This window comes from Salvelinus fontinalis, chromosome 6 (assembly GCF_029448725.1).
Source record: "Salvelinus fontinalis isolate EN_2023a chromosome 6, ASM2944872v1, whole genome shotgun sequence".
In the NCBI taxonomy this organism is placed as follows: Eukaryota; Metazoa; Chordata; class Actinopteri; order Salmoniformes; family Salmonidae; genus Salvelinus; species Salvelinus fontinalis.
The window spans coordinates 35,061,118-35,074,468 of NC_074670.1; positions in this window are offsets into that span (position 1 = coordinate 35,061,118).

Genomic DNA, 13,351 nt, shown 5'->3' on the forward strand with positions numbered 1-13,351 from the left:
ATCACGCTTCACCATCTGGCAGTCCGTCGGACGAATCTGGGTTTGATAGATGCCAAGACAACGCTACCTGCCTCAATGCATAGTGCCCACTGTAAAGTTTGGTGTCGGAGGAACAATGGTCTGAGGCTGTTTTTCATGGTTTTGGGCTGGGCCCCTTAGTGAAAGGAAATCTTAACGCTACAGCATACAATGTGCTTCCAACTTTGTGGCAACAGTTTGGGGAAGGCCCTTTCCTGTTTCAGCATGACAATGCCCTCGTGGAAAAAGCGAGGTCCATACAGAAATGGTCAACACCTTCAACAGCCGAAGCTAAGTAGTAACATTAACATGATGTCTTCTAATTGCAGTCGCTGTACTCATAATATACAGGAGAACGATCGCCTTACGGCGAAAATAGCTGTGCTGCAAGCCCAGCTTCAGACGCAATCGTTAGGCAAGGGTAATTTCAGTGTAGGAAAGGAAGAAACAGCGTCTGTGCCACCAGTAAGTACAGATAGTAACGTTAGTATAAATCCCCCCGCACAGTCCCCGCAGCCGGACAACTTTCTCATGGCTTCTGGAGGGAAATGCTGTTGGAATGCTCAACCGGTGTCGCTCATTCAGCCGACAGAAACTTTCAACCGGTTTTCCCCATTATGTAGCGAGTCGGAGTCTGAGTCTGAGTCTTCTCTTGTCTCTACTCCTCCCGTTACGGGGTCTGAGACGCCGAAGGCTCCCACCGTTAGCTCTGACAAATTGAAAACCCTAGTCATTGGCGACTCCATTACCCGCAGTATTAGACTTAAAACGAATCACCCAGCGATCATACACTGTTTACCAGGGGGCAGGGCTACCGACGTTAAGGCTAATCTTAAGATGGTGCTGGCTAAAGCTAAATCTGGCGAGTGTAGAGAGTATAGAGATATTGTTATCCACGTCGGCACCAACGATGTTAGGATGAAACAGTCAGAGGTCACCAAGTGCAACATAGCTTCAGCGTGTAAATCAGCTAGAAAGATGTGTCGGCATCGAGTAATTGTCTCTGGCCCCCTCCCAGTTAGGGGGAGTGACGAGCTCTACAGCAGAGTCTCACAACTCAATCGCTGGTTGAAAACTGTTTTCTGCCCCTCCCAAAAGATAGAATTTGTAGATAATTGGCCCTCTTTCTGGGACTCACCCACAAACAGGACCAAGCCTGACCTGCTAAGGAGTGACGGACTCCATCCTACCTGGAGGGGTGCTCTCATCTTATCTACCAACATAGATAGGGCTCTAACTCCTTTAGCCCCACAATGAAATAGGGTGCAGGCCAGGCAGCAGGCTGTTAGCCAACCTGCCAGCTTAGTGGAGTCTGCCAATAGCACAGTCAGTGTAGTCAGCTCAGCCATACCCATTGAGACTGTGTCTGTGCCTCGACCTAGGTTGGGCAAAACTAAACATGGCGGTGTTCGCCTTAGCAATCTTATTAGGATAAAGACCTCCTCCATTCCTGCCATTATTGAAAGAGATCGTGATACCTCACATCTCAAAATAGGGTTACTTAATGTTAGATCCCTCACTTCAAAGGCAGTCATAGTCAATGAACTAATCACTGATCATAATCTTGATGTGATTGGCCTGACTGAAACATGGCTTAAGCCTGATGAATTTACTGTGTTAAATGAGGCCTCACCTCCTGGTTACACTAGTGACCATATCCCCCGTGCATCCCGCAAAGGCGGAGGTGTTGCTAACATCTACGATAGCAAATTTCAATTTACAAAAAAAAAAATGGCGTTTTCGTCTTTTGAGCTTCTAGTCATGAAATCTATGCAGCCTACTCAATCACTTTTTATAGCTACTGTTTACAGGCCTCCTGGGCCATATACAGCGTTCCTCTCTGAGTTTCCTGAATTCCTATCAGACCTTGTAGTCATAGCAGATCATATTCTAATTTTTGGTGATTTTAATATTCACATGGAGAAGTCCACAGACCCACTCCAAAAGTCTTTCGGAGCCATCATCGACTCAGTGGGTTTTGTCCAACATGTCTCTGGACCTACTCACTGCCACAGTCATACTCTGGACCTAGTTTTGTCCCATGGAATAAATGTTGTAGATCTTAATGTTTTTCCACATAATCCTGGACTATCGGACCACCATTTTATTACGTTTGCAATCGCAACAAATAATCTGCTCAGACCCCAACCAAGGAGCATCAAAAGTCGTGCTATAAATTCTCAGACAACACAAAAATTCCTTGATGCCCTTCCAGACTCCTTCTGCCTACCCAAGGACGTCAGAGGACAAAAATCAGTTAACCACTTAACTGAGGAACTCAATTTAACCTTGCGCAATACCCTAGATGCAGTTGCACCCCTAAAAACGAAAAACATTTGTCATAAGAAACTAGCTCCCTGGTATACAGAAAATACCCGAGCTTTGAAGCAAGCTTCCAGGAAATTGGAACGGAAATGGCGCCACACAAAACTGGAAGTCTTCCGACTAGCTTGGAAAGACAGTACCGTGCAGTACCGAAGAGCCCTCACTGCTGCTCGATCATCCTACTTTTCCAACTTAATCGAGGAAAATAAGAACAATCCAAAATTTCTTTTTGATACTGTTGCAAAGCTAACTAAAAAGCAGCATTCCCCAAGAGAGGATGGCTTTCACTTCAGCAGTAATAAATTCATGAACTTCTTTGAGGAAAAGATCATGACCATTAGAAAGCAAATTACGGACTCCTCTTTGAATCTGCGTATTCCTCCAGGGCTTAGCTGTCCTGGATCTGCACAGCTCTGCGAGGGCCTGGGATCGGGAGAGACACTTAAGTGTTTTAGTACTATATCTCTTGACACAATGATGAAAATAATCATGGCCTCTAAACCTTCAAGCTGCATACTGGATCCTATTCCTACTAAACTGCTGAAGGAGCTGCTTCCTGTGCTTGGCCCTCCTATGTTGAACATAATAAACAGCTCTCTATCCACCGGATGTGTACCAAACTCACTAAAAGTGGCAGTGATAAAGCCTCTCTTGAAAAAGCCAAACCTTGACCCGGAAAATATAAAAAACTATCGGCCTATATCGAATCTTCCATTCCTCTCAAAAATTTTAGAAAAAGCTGTTGCGCAGCAACTCACTGCCTTTCTGAAGACAAACAATGTATACGAAATGCTTCAGTCTGGTTTTAGACCCCATCATAGCACTGAGACTGCACTTGTGAAGGTGGTAAATGACCTTTTAATGGCGTCAGACCGAGGCTCTGCATCTGTCCTCGTGCTACTAGACCTTAGTGCTGCCTTTGACACCATCGATCACCACATTCTTTTGGAGAGACTGGAAACCCAAATTGGTCTACACGGACAAGTTCTGGCCTGGTTTAGATCTTACCTGTCGGAAAGATATCAGTTTGTCTCTGTGAATGGTCTGTCCTCTGACAAATCAACTGTACATTTCGGTGTTCCTCAAGGTTCCGTTTTAGGACCACTATTGTTTTCACTATATATTTTACCTCTTGGGGATGTTATTCGAAAACATAATGTTAACTTTCACTGCTATGCGGATGACACACAGCTGTACATTTCAATGAAACATGGTGAAGCCCCAAAATTGCCCTCGCTAGAAGCCTGTGTTTCAGACATAAGGAAGTGGATGGCTAAAAACTTTCTACTTTTAAACTCGGACAAAACAGAGATGCTTGTTCTAGGTCCCAAGAAACAAAGAGATCTTCTGTTAAATCTGACAATTCATCTTGATGGTTGTAAAGTCGTCTCAAATAAAACTGTGAAGGACCTCGGCGTTACTCTTGACCCTGATCTCTCTTTTGACGAACATATCAAGACTGTTTCAAGGACAGCTTTTTTCCATCTACGTAACATTGCAAAAATCAGACATTTTCTGTCCAAAAATGATGCAGAAAAATTAATCCATGCATTTGTTACTTCTAGGTTAGACTACTGCAATGCTCTACTTTCCGGCTACCCGGATAAAGCACTAAATAAACTTCAGTTAGTGCTAAATACGGCTGCTAGAATCCTGACTAGAACCAAGAAATTTGATCATATTACTCCAGTGCTAGCTTCCCTACACTGGCTTCCCGTTAAGGCAAGGGCTGATTTCAAGGTTTTACTGTTAACCTATAAAGCGTTACATGGGCTTGCTCCTACCTATCTTTCCGAGTTGGTCCTGCCGTACATACCTACACGTACGCTACGGTCACAAGACGCAGGCCTCCTAATTGTCCCTAAAATTTCTAAGCAAACAGCTGGAGGCAGGGCTTTCTCCTATAGATCTCCATTTTTATGGAACAGTCTGCCTACCCATGTGAGAGACGCAGACTCGGTTTCAACCTTTAAGTCTTTACTGAAGACTTATCTCTTCAGTAGGTCATATGATTGAGTGTAGTCTGGCCCAGGAGTGTGAAGGTGAACGGAAAGGCTCTGGAGCAACGAACCGCCCTTGCTGTCTCTCCAGGGCCGGTTCCCCTCTCTCCACTGGGATTCTCTGCCTCTAACCCTGTTACTGGGGCTGAGTCACTGGCTTGCTGGTGCTCTTTCATGCCGTCCCTAGGAGGGGTGCGTCACTTGAGTGGGTTGAGTTACTGACGTGAACTTCCTGTCTGGGTTGGCGCCCCCCCTTGGTTGTGCTGTGGTGGAGACCTTTGTGGGCTATACTCGGCCTTGTCTCAGGATTGTAAGTTGGTGGTTGAGGATATCCCTCTAGTGGTGTGGGGGCTGTGCTTTGGCAGAGTGGGTGGGGTTATATCCTTCCTGTTTGGCCCTGTCCGGGGGTTTCTTCGGATGGGGCCACATTTCTCCTGACCGCTCCTGTCTCAGCCTCCAGTATTTATGCTGCAGTAGTTTATGTGTCGGGGGGCTAGGGTCAGTTGGTTATACCTGGAGTACTTCTCCTGTCTTATCCAGTGTCCTGTGTGAATTTAAGTATGCTCTCTCTAATTCTCTCGTTCTCTCTTTCTCTCTGAGAACCTGAGCCCTAGGACCATATGTCAGGACTACCGGGCATGCTGACACCTTGCTGTCCCCAGTCCGCCCGGCCTTGCTGCTATTCCAGTTTCAACTGTTTCTGCCTGCGGTTACGAAACCCCTACCTGTCCCAGACCTGCTGTTTTCAACTCTTAATGATCGGCTATGAAAAGCCAACTGAGATTTATTCCTGATTATTATTTGACCATGCTTGTCATTTATGAACATTTTGAAAATCTTGGCTCTCTCTAATTTTCTCCTTCTCTCTTTCTCTCGGAGGACCTGAGCCCTAGGACCATACGTCGGGACTACCGGCCGTGGTGACTCCTTGCTGCCCTCAGTCCGCCTGGCCTTGCTGCTATTCCAGTTTCAACTCTTCTGCCTGCGGTTATGGAACCCCTACCTGTCCCAGACCTGCTGTTTTCAACTCTTAATGATCGGCTATGAAAAGCCAACTGAGATTTATTCCTGATTATTATTTGACCATGCTTGTCATTTATGAACATTTTGAAAATCTTGGCTCTCTCTAATTTTCTCCTTCTCTCTTTCTTTCTCTCGGAGGACCTGGGCCCTAGGACCATGCGTCGGGACTGCCGCCCGTGGTGACTCCTTGCTGTCCCCAGTCCGCCTGGCCTTGCTGCTATTCCAGTTTCAGCTGTTCTGCCTGCGGTTATGGAACCGCCACCTGTCCCAGACCTGTTGTTTTTCAACTCTTAATGATCAGCTATGAAAAGCCAACTGAAAATTATTCATGATTATTATTTGACCATGCTTGTCACTTATGAACATTTTTGAACATCTTGGCATAGTTCTGTTATAATCTCCACCCGGCACAGCCAGAAGAGGACTGGCCACCCCTCATAGCCTGGTTCCTCTCTAGGTTTCTTCCTAGGTTTTGGCCTTTCTAGGGAGTTTTTCCTAGCCACCGTGCTTCTACACCTGCATTCTAGCTGTTTGGGGTTTTAGGCTGGGTTTCTGTACAGCACTTCGAGATATTATCTGATGTACGAAGGGCTATATAAAATAAAATTGATTGATTGATTGATTGGTTTGTTGAGATCGGTGTGGAGTAACTTAACTGGCCTGCACAGAGCCCTGACCTCAACCCCATCGAACACCTTTGGGATGAATTGGAATGCCGACTGCCAGCCAGGCTTAATCGCCTAACATCAGTGTCCAACCTCACTAATGCTCTTGTGGCTGAATGGAGTCCCTGCAGCAATGTTCCAACATCTAGTGGAAAGCCTTCCTAGCAGAGTGAGGCTGTTATAGCAGCAAAGGAGGACTAACTCCATATTAATGCCCATGATTTTGGAATGAGATGTTCAACAAGCAGGTGTCCACATACTTTTGGTCATGTAGTGTATGTTGCATTGCCCACCATTGACAATTATCAAACAAAAGTTCAAATGTATGCCTACGATTTCTATCTGCCAATGAAAATCATCATAGCTGTTCTCTTGAATCAGACTTCCAGTTCCCCTTGTCAAGTGAAGTCATACAGTATGTTTTTAACAGTTGGGGCAAATACATTTTCAATTTAGGTAGGGGATGAAATATAATCTTTTTTTGTGTGTGTTTTGTGTTTATTATCATTATTTGAATTCCAAGTCACTTCTTGAATTAGACCCCAGACCTGGTGTTTACCATTGAGTATGTAGTCATAGGAGTTCTCATGGTTTCCCTTTGACTGTGACATCTACTTTTCCCCCTTTGACCCTAATGTGAACACTTGCCTTTCACCTTCCATTAACAACCCCCATTCATTTGTAACCAAATTAAAACTCTCACCCCTCCCTTGTAGTTTTTATGTTGTTTCTTTGTACAAACCCCAGGAAGATACCGTATGCATAAGCAAATCGTTTTCGCTGATTCAACTTGCATTTCGATTAAAGCAAATCCTTTTAGAAAAGTGGGAAAGACGACCTGCGCTAGTTGTGTAGATTGTAGGGGAGAAAGGGAGTGGGAGAATGGGTGTAGTTCTGTGTTTTGCTTCTTCCCATTCCTTGTCTTCCTCTTTCATCCCTCTTCCCCATCTTTTTCTGCTCCTCCTTTACAGTCACAACCTCAACATCTGTTAGTCCCACTTTGTGTTGTTATGGACAACTTGGTGTCCACGTCTGCCATTGCTACCTCTTCCTTCCTTCCTGGTCAGATCTCAGTGGAGTCTGCGGAATTGTGGGTAGGTTCAGATTTCCAGCAAGCTAATGCTGCTGTGGAGGTAAGAGAGATACACCAGGAATATAGGAGATAATACAGGACAATAAAATATGAACATTTTACACATAGTATCTATCAAGAATAAATCCAGCATAGGCCAAAACATACTATTTAAGCTCTTTACATGTACTACACTGAGTGTACAGAACATTAGAAACACCTGCTCTTTCCATGACATAGACTGACCAGGTGAATCCAGGCGAATGCTCTGATCTCTGTCACTTGTTAAATCCACTTCAATCAGTGTAGATGAAGGAAGACATGGAATTTGTATGTGTGCCATTCAGTAGGTGAATGGTCAAGACAAAAGTACCTTTGAACTGGGTATGGTATATAACGGGGAGCCAGGCGCACCGGTTTGTGTCAAGAACTGCAAAACTGCAATGTTTTTCACGCTCAACAGTTTCCTGTGTGTATGAAGAATGGTCCACCACCCAAAGGACATCCAGCCAACTTCACACAACTGTGGGAAGTATTGGAGTCAACATGGGCCAGCAACCCTGTGGAACGCTTTCGCCACCTTGTATAGTCCATGCCCCAGGGAATTGAGGCTGTTCTAAGGAAAAAGGGGGGAGGGGGTGTTCTTAATGTTTGGTATATTATGCCATTGCACATTTTCACTTGACACATTGGGTAATTCTAGTGTGTAATTGGCCTAAAGTATAGTACACTATAGAACCCTATCAGAGTTCACATTAGCCCTTGGGCATCCCCAGTGACGATTTTAGCATGTAAATCTTGGTGGGCCCTCCAAAAAAAACAAGTGGAACTAGGGTTGCAAAGGGTCATAAACTTTCTTGGAAATTTTCAGGAAATTTTCCATGGGGGAAGTTAAGCCCAGGAATTCTGCTAAATTCATCAAAAAAGTTAGCTCATAACAGTGATTTTTTTTTGTGGGATACACATAAGGCAATTCTAGGTCTTGTGGCATATTTTGGTTAAACTATCCCCAATTGAATGGAATTGCAACCCTCTGCATGCACAGTGCATTCTTCCATCACATGTACAGCTGATTCTCAAGATCTCACACACTAATGAGATGCTATTGAGCCCACACTTCTACACTGTCTGAGCCAAGGACTACATGCTTTCTGGTAAGTTTTGATTACAATACTGGGTGGGGTGAATATATTTTATAGGACATACATTATTTTGTTGTTAACTAGTAAATGGTAGCATACAGCAAAGTGTTTAAATCCTTTCTAACTTGTTAACAATTTCTGCTAGTTAGTTTTGGCTACCATGTGGGTTTTAGCTTGCTGAGGAGAGTTAATTCACCTGTTTTCATACATGTTTCATTTTTAAACAACTCCTTTGTAAGATAAATGTTTTAACTGCTTAACTATTTATCTGTACATGGAATTGTATTTGTTTTTTTTTTCATTCATTTTTTCTAATCTTTACAGAACAATGCCACAGGCACTATCTGATGTGTGGAGACATTTTACTGCAGCTAATGTAGAAGGAAAAGCTGTGTACATTTGCAAATACTGTGCCAAGTCATATGTGAAGAATGTAACAACGATGCAGAATCATCTGGCCAAGTGCATAAAGTTCCCTCAGCGCTCACAACAAGCAACGTCTGACAAAAGTCCCTCTACTTCTATTCAAGGGGAAAATTATGAATCGATAGCAACAGCTCAAGGTCCTCCTGGAATCAGAAGTTTTTTTTAATCTGTGGAGGAACGTAGTCAGAGAAATGCTGATGAATATCTTGCTCAAGCTGTGTATGCAACTGGTTCACCTCTGATGCTCACAGGCAATGTGTATTGGAAGAGATTTCTGTATGTTCTTTGCCCAGCATACACCCCTCCAACTAGACATGCTTTATCTACTAATTTGCTGGATGCAAAGTTCAAGTGAAGGTCAAGCAAATCATAGAGAAAGCAGACTGTATTGCAATAATCTCTGATGGGTGATTGAATGTTCGTAGGCAAGGAATAATTAACTACATCATCTCTACCCTTCAACCAGTATTCTACAAGAGCACAGACACAAGGGACAAGAGACACACCGGTCTCTACATTGCAGATGAGCTGAAGGCAGTCAATAATGACCTTGGACCACAGAAGGTATTTGCACTGGTGACAGACAATGCTGCGAACATGAAGGCTGCTTGGTCTAAATTGGAGGAGTCCTACCCTCACATCACACCCATTGGCTGTGTTGCTCATGCATTGAATCTGCTTCTCAATGACATCATGGCACTGAAAACAATGGATACACTCTACAAGAGAGCCAATTAAATGGTAAGGTATGTGAAGGGTCATCAAGTTATAGCAGCAATCCACCTCACCAAGCAAAGTGAGAAGAATACGAACACCACATGGAAGATGCCCAGCAACAACCCGTTGGGGTGGTGTTGTCATCATATTTGACAGTCTCCTGGAGGGGACAGGTCAAAAAGCATTAAACCTTTATGGCAATTTAGTTAGCTAGCTTGCACTTGCTAGCTAATTTGTCCTGGGATATAAACATTAAGTCGTTATTTTACCTGAAATGCACAAGATCCTCTACCCCGACAATTAATCCACACATAAAACGGTAAACCGAATTGTGCTGCCATCCTGTTAACAGATTATTTTATTACAATGGTTAAGATGGATTTTCATTGTGTTCCATGGTGTTATTTGCCCCCTAGTGGAGTTTTCTGGTACTTAGAATGTACGCAAACAGGAAGTAGAGAATTCGTTCTACATGCATAGAAGCAGATAAAAACAACGCTACAGTGCAGGTCTTTCAGTGTAGCTATTTCTTGTCACGCTTCAGCCTTGGAAAATATTTGTTTGTAAGTTCGATTCAAGCATTTAGCTAGTGATGATAATCTTGTTATTGATAGAGTTGTTTACATATCAATGTTGGTTGGTTGCATTTACTCACACAAATTGCAATGCTTTTCATGTATGCCGTTAGCTGTATTGCTTTGCTCGTGCGTCATGCAAACGAATTGTAAAATATACAATACTGTAGTTTTGTTACCGATTCTAATGTAATATGCTTTGTTATTCTACATAGATGGTTGTACATTATTAGAGTAATGAAAGGAGTTAGTCAATTACCATATGAGTAACAATTAGCTATATGGTTTGGCATCATGCCAGATGCATGGTACCTTAGCACGTGCTTTGTATTCATGCAACTTCAAATGTATAATGTACAGCTACAGTATGTCGGTCTGAATTGAATACTAAAGTATATTCTTTTCTGTATTTTGCAGTTTTACAACATAAACGTTTTCAATATATTCATTCAAGAAAAGTCACGCCTTGGGAGTTTTATTGAAGACTTAGTTGTTAGCTATCTGTCTAGTTTTGCATGGGAACGGAACTCAAGGGCAGAATACGAATCGTTTCTAGTCATCTCTCCTCCTTCCAGGCTTTTTCTTCTCTTGACTTTATATTGCGATTGGCAACTTTCATAAATTAGGTGCATTACCGCCACTGACCTCGTTCGTCTTTCAATCACCCACGTGGGTATAACCAATGAAGAGATGGTACGTGGGTACCTGCTTCTATAAACCAATGAGGAGATGGGAGAGGAAAGACTTGCAGCGCGAACTGCGTCACAAATAGAACTGACTTCTATTTTAGCCCTTGGCAACGTAGATACTCGTTGGCGCGCGTGAGCGAGCAGTGTGGGTGCAATAATTGAATAATATAGATCTCTAAATGTATTTTGCAACACTCGCGCACGAGACGTGAGCAGTGTAGTCAGCCTGTGAGCTATGTTGATGTAAATTGAGAAGAGCGTGGGGCCTAGGGTTGAACCTTGGGGGACTCCCCTTTGCAACTGATAAAACATTTATTTCTTGGGGAAAGAGCATTATTTGTGTGATCCTAGCTTCTTTTTTTTATGGCAGGTAAATTCACACTGACACTTAATATTAGTTTGATGGCGATTCGTTTTACCAATTTATATGGCGCAATGTTATTTGCAATTGTATAAAAATATACTTTAGGTCTGCCACCTGCGTGGTGCAAAGGACTGTTTTATTTGCACCTAGTAAGAATGTTTTATTTTGTGAGAACCCGGTTCATGTGAACGTATACAAGTTTAAAATTCTTCTTATAGTCACTGTGATAGTAAATGTCAATTTCTGTTTTTTCTATTAACGCCAGGGGATTCTGTAATATTTTGAAAAGGAAATCTTTGTTTTTGTATTGTAAGAGTGCCAACTTTTATTTAATTTAAGAAACGCATGCCTGTTCCACAGATACTGCGTTTTGGAAGTGTCAATGGGGAAATTATATTTTAGCTTTCATTTGGTACGAATCGGTCATCAGTTATTTTAAAAGTAAATATTAAGGGTTATATTGTTACGCTCGATGATTGAATGAGACCAACGTGCAGCATGGTAGGCGTACATTTTTATTTTATTAAAATGACACCGAAAAACAACAAAATACAAAAACGAACATAAAGCTATATGCAGTGAAGAAAGCAACTACACACAAACAAGATCCCACAACTGAAGATGGGAAAAGGGGCTGCCTAAGTATGATCCCCAATCAGAGACAACAATAAACAGCTGCCTCTGATTTGGAACCATACTAGGCCAACAAAGAAATAGACAAACTAGAATGCCCACCCAAATCACACCCTGACCTAACCAAATAGAGAAATAAAAAGGCTCTCTAAGGTCAGGGCGTGACATATATACAGGGAGATGGATTAGGCTATTGGTAGATTAGGCTAAATTTCCATTGGCCAAAATAATATGGGGAGATTTTAATACAGTATTACATGATAATCTAGATAGATGGCCTCCTAAGGATAGCAATTATGTTTGTGAGATAAGGAATATATGTCTAAGGTTAGGTGTTCGAGGTATTTGAAGACATAAGAACCCAGATAAGATTATGTTTACATGGAGTACCAAAGATTTATCTATACAATCCTGTATTGATTTCTGGCTGATATCTGAAGATATGCTGACAAGGTTGATACAGTCTCAATTGAACCATCAATTTTAACAGACCACAAAGGGATTTCAATAAAGATAAATATGCATGCTTTGTCAACAGAAAAAGTTAGTTAAGGTTACTGGAAAATTAATAAGACTTTACTAGAGAATGAAGTATTTAAGAAGCAGGAATTATTGATAAATATTGGAATTGTGCGTGTGTTATGAATACGTTTGGAAGTTACTGGGAGCTAATGACATTTTGGCTATTTCAATGGGGAAAGAAATTGCTCCTGCGAAGAGAGAGAAAGAATATGACACCATAAACCAACTGTCCCGTGTGGCTCAGTTGGTAGAGCATGGCGCTTGCAACGCCAGGGTTGTGGGTTCGATTCCCACGGGGGGCCAGTACAAAAAAAGTATGAATGTATGTATTTGTAAGTTGCTCTGGATAAGAGCGTCTGCTAAATGACTTAAATGTAAAAATAAAGAGAATAATGGATTATACTTAAAAAACTGATCTAACTAATCAGAAATTACTGGAGCTATCATCACTGCAAATGCAGTTAGACTGTATCTACGAGGAAAATGCCCGGGGAGCGTTTGTAAGATCAAGACAAAAATGGATGGAAGAGGGAGAGAGAAATACAAAATATCTTTAATTTAGAAAAAAGGGCAGGCGAAATGACTTCCATATATAAATGAATTATCAATAATACTCCCAATAAAAATCCAAAAGAAATCTCTCAGCATGTTGCCCAGTTTTATCAGAATCTGTATACATCAGCCCAGCCAACTTCCAATATGGATCCTTTCTTAGACAATGTAGCAAACATTGTTAAGACGATAGATAATGATTTCAGGGATTTTTGTGATAAAAGATTGTATTAAAAACCTTAAGGACAATAGGTCCTCTGGAAATTATGGTTTAATAAGCGAGCTCTATAAAACATTCAATGATCAATTGATTCCTTTCATTCTTGCTATGTTCCAAGAATCAATAGAGAAAGGGGAGTTACCGGCTTCCTTAAAGCAAGGTGTAATTACTTTGATTCCTAAACCTAAATAAGGATAGTCTTTATATAGACAACTGGAGGCCCATTAGCCTGTTGAATAATGATGGAAATGATTTGCCCTTGTATTTGCTAAGAGGTTGAAACAAGGTTTACATCATATAATTGATGAAGAACAATCTGGTTTTATGCATGGTCAACACATTAGTAATAACATCAGGTTGAACTTAGATATAATTGACTATAATGACCTCATCCTTGATGATAGTTTT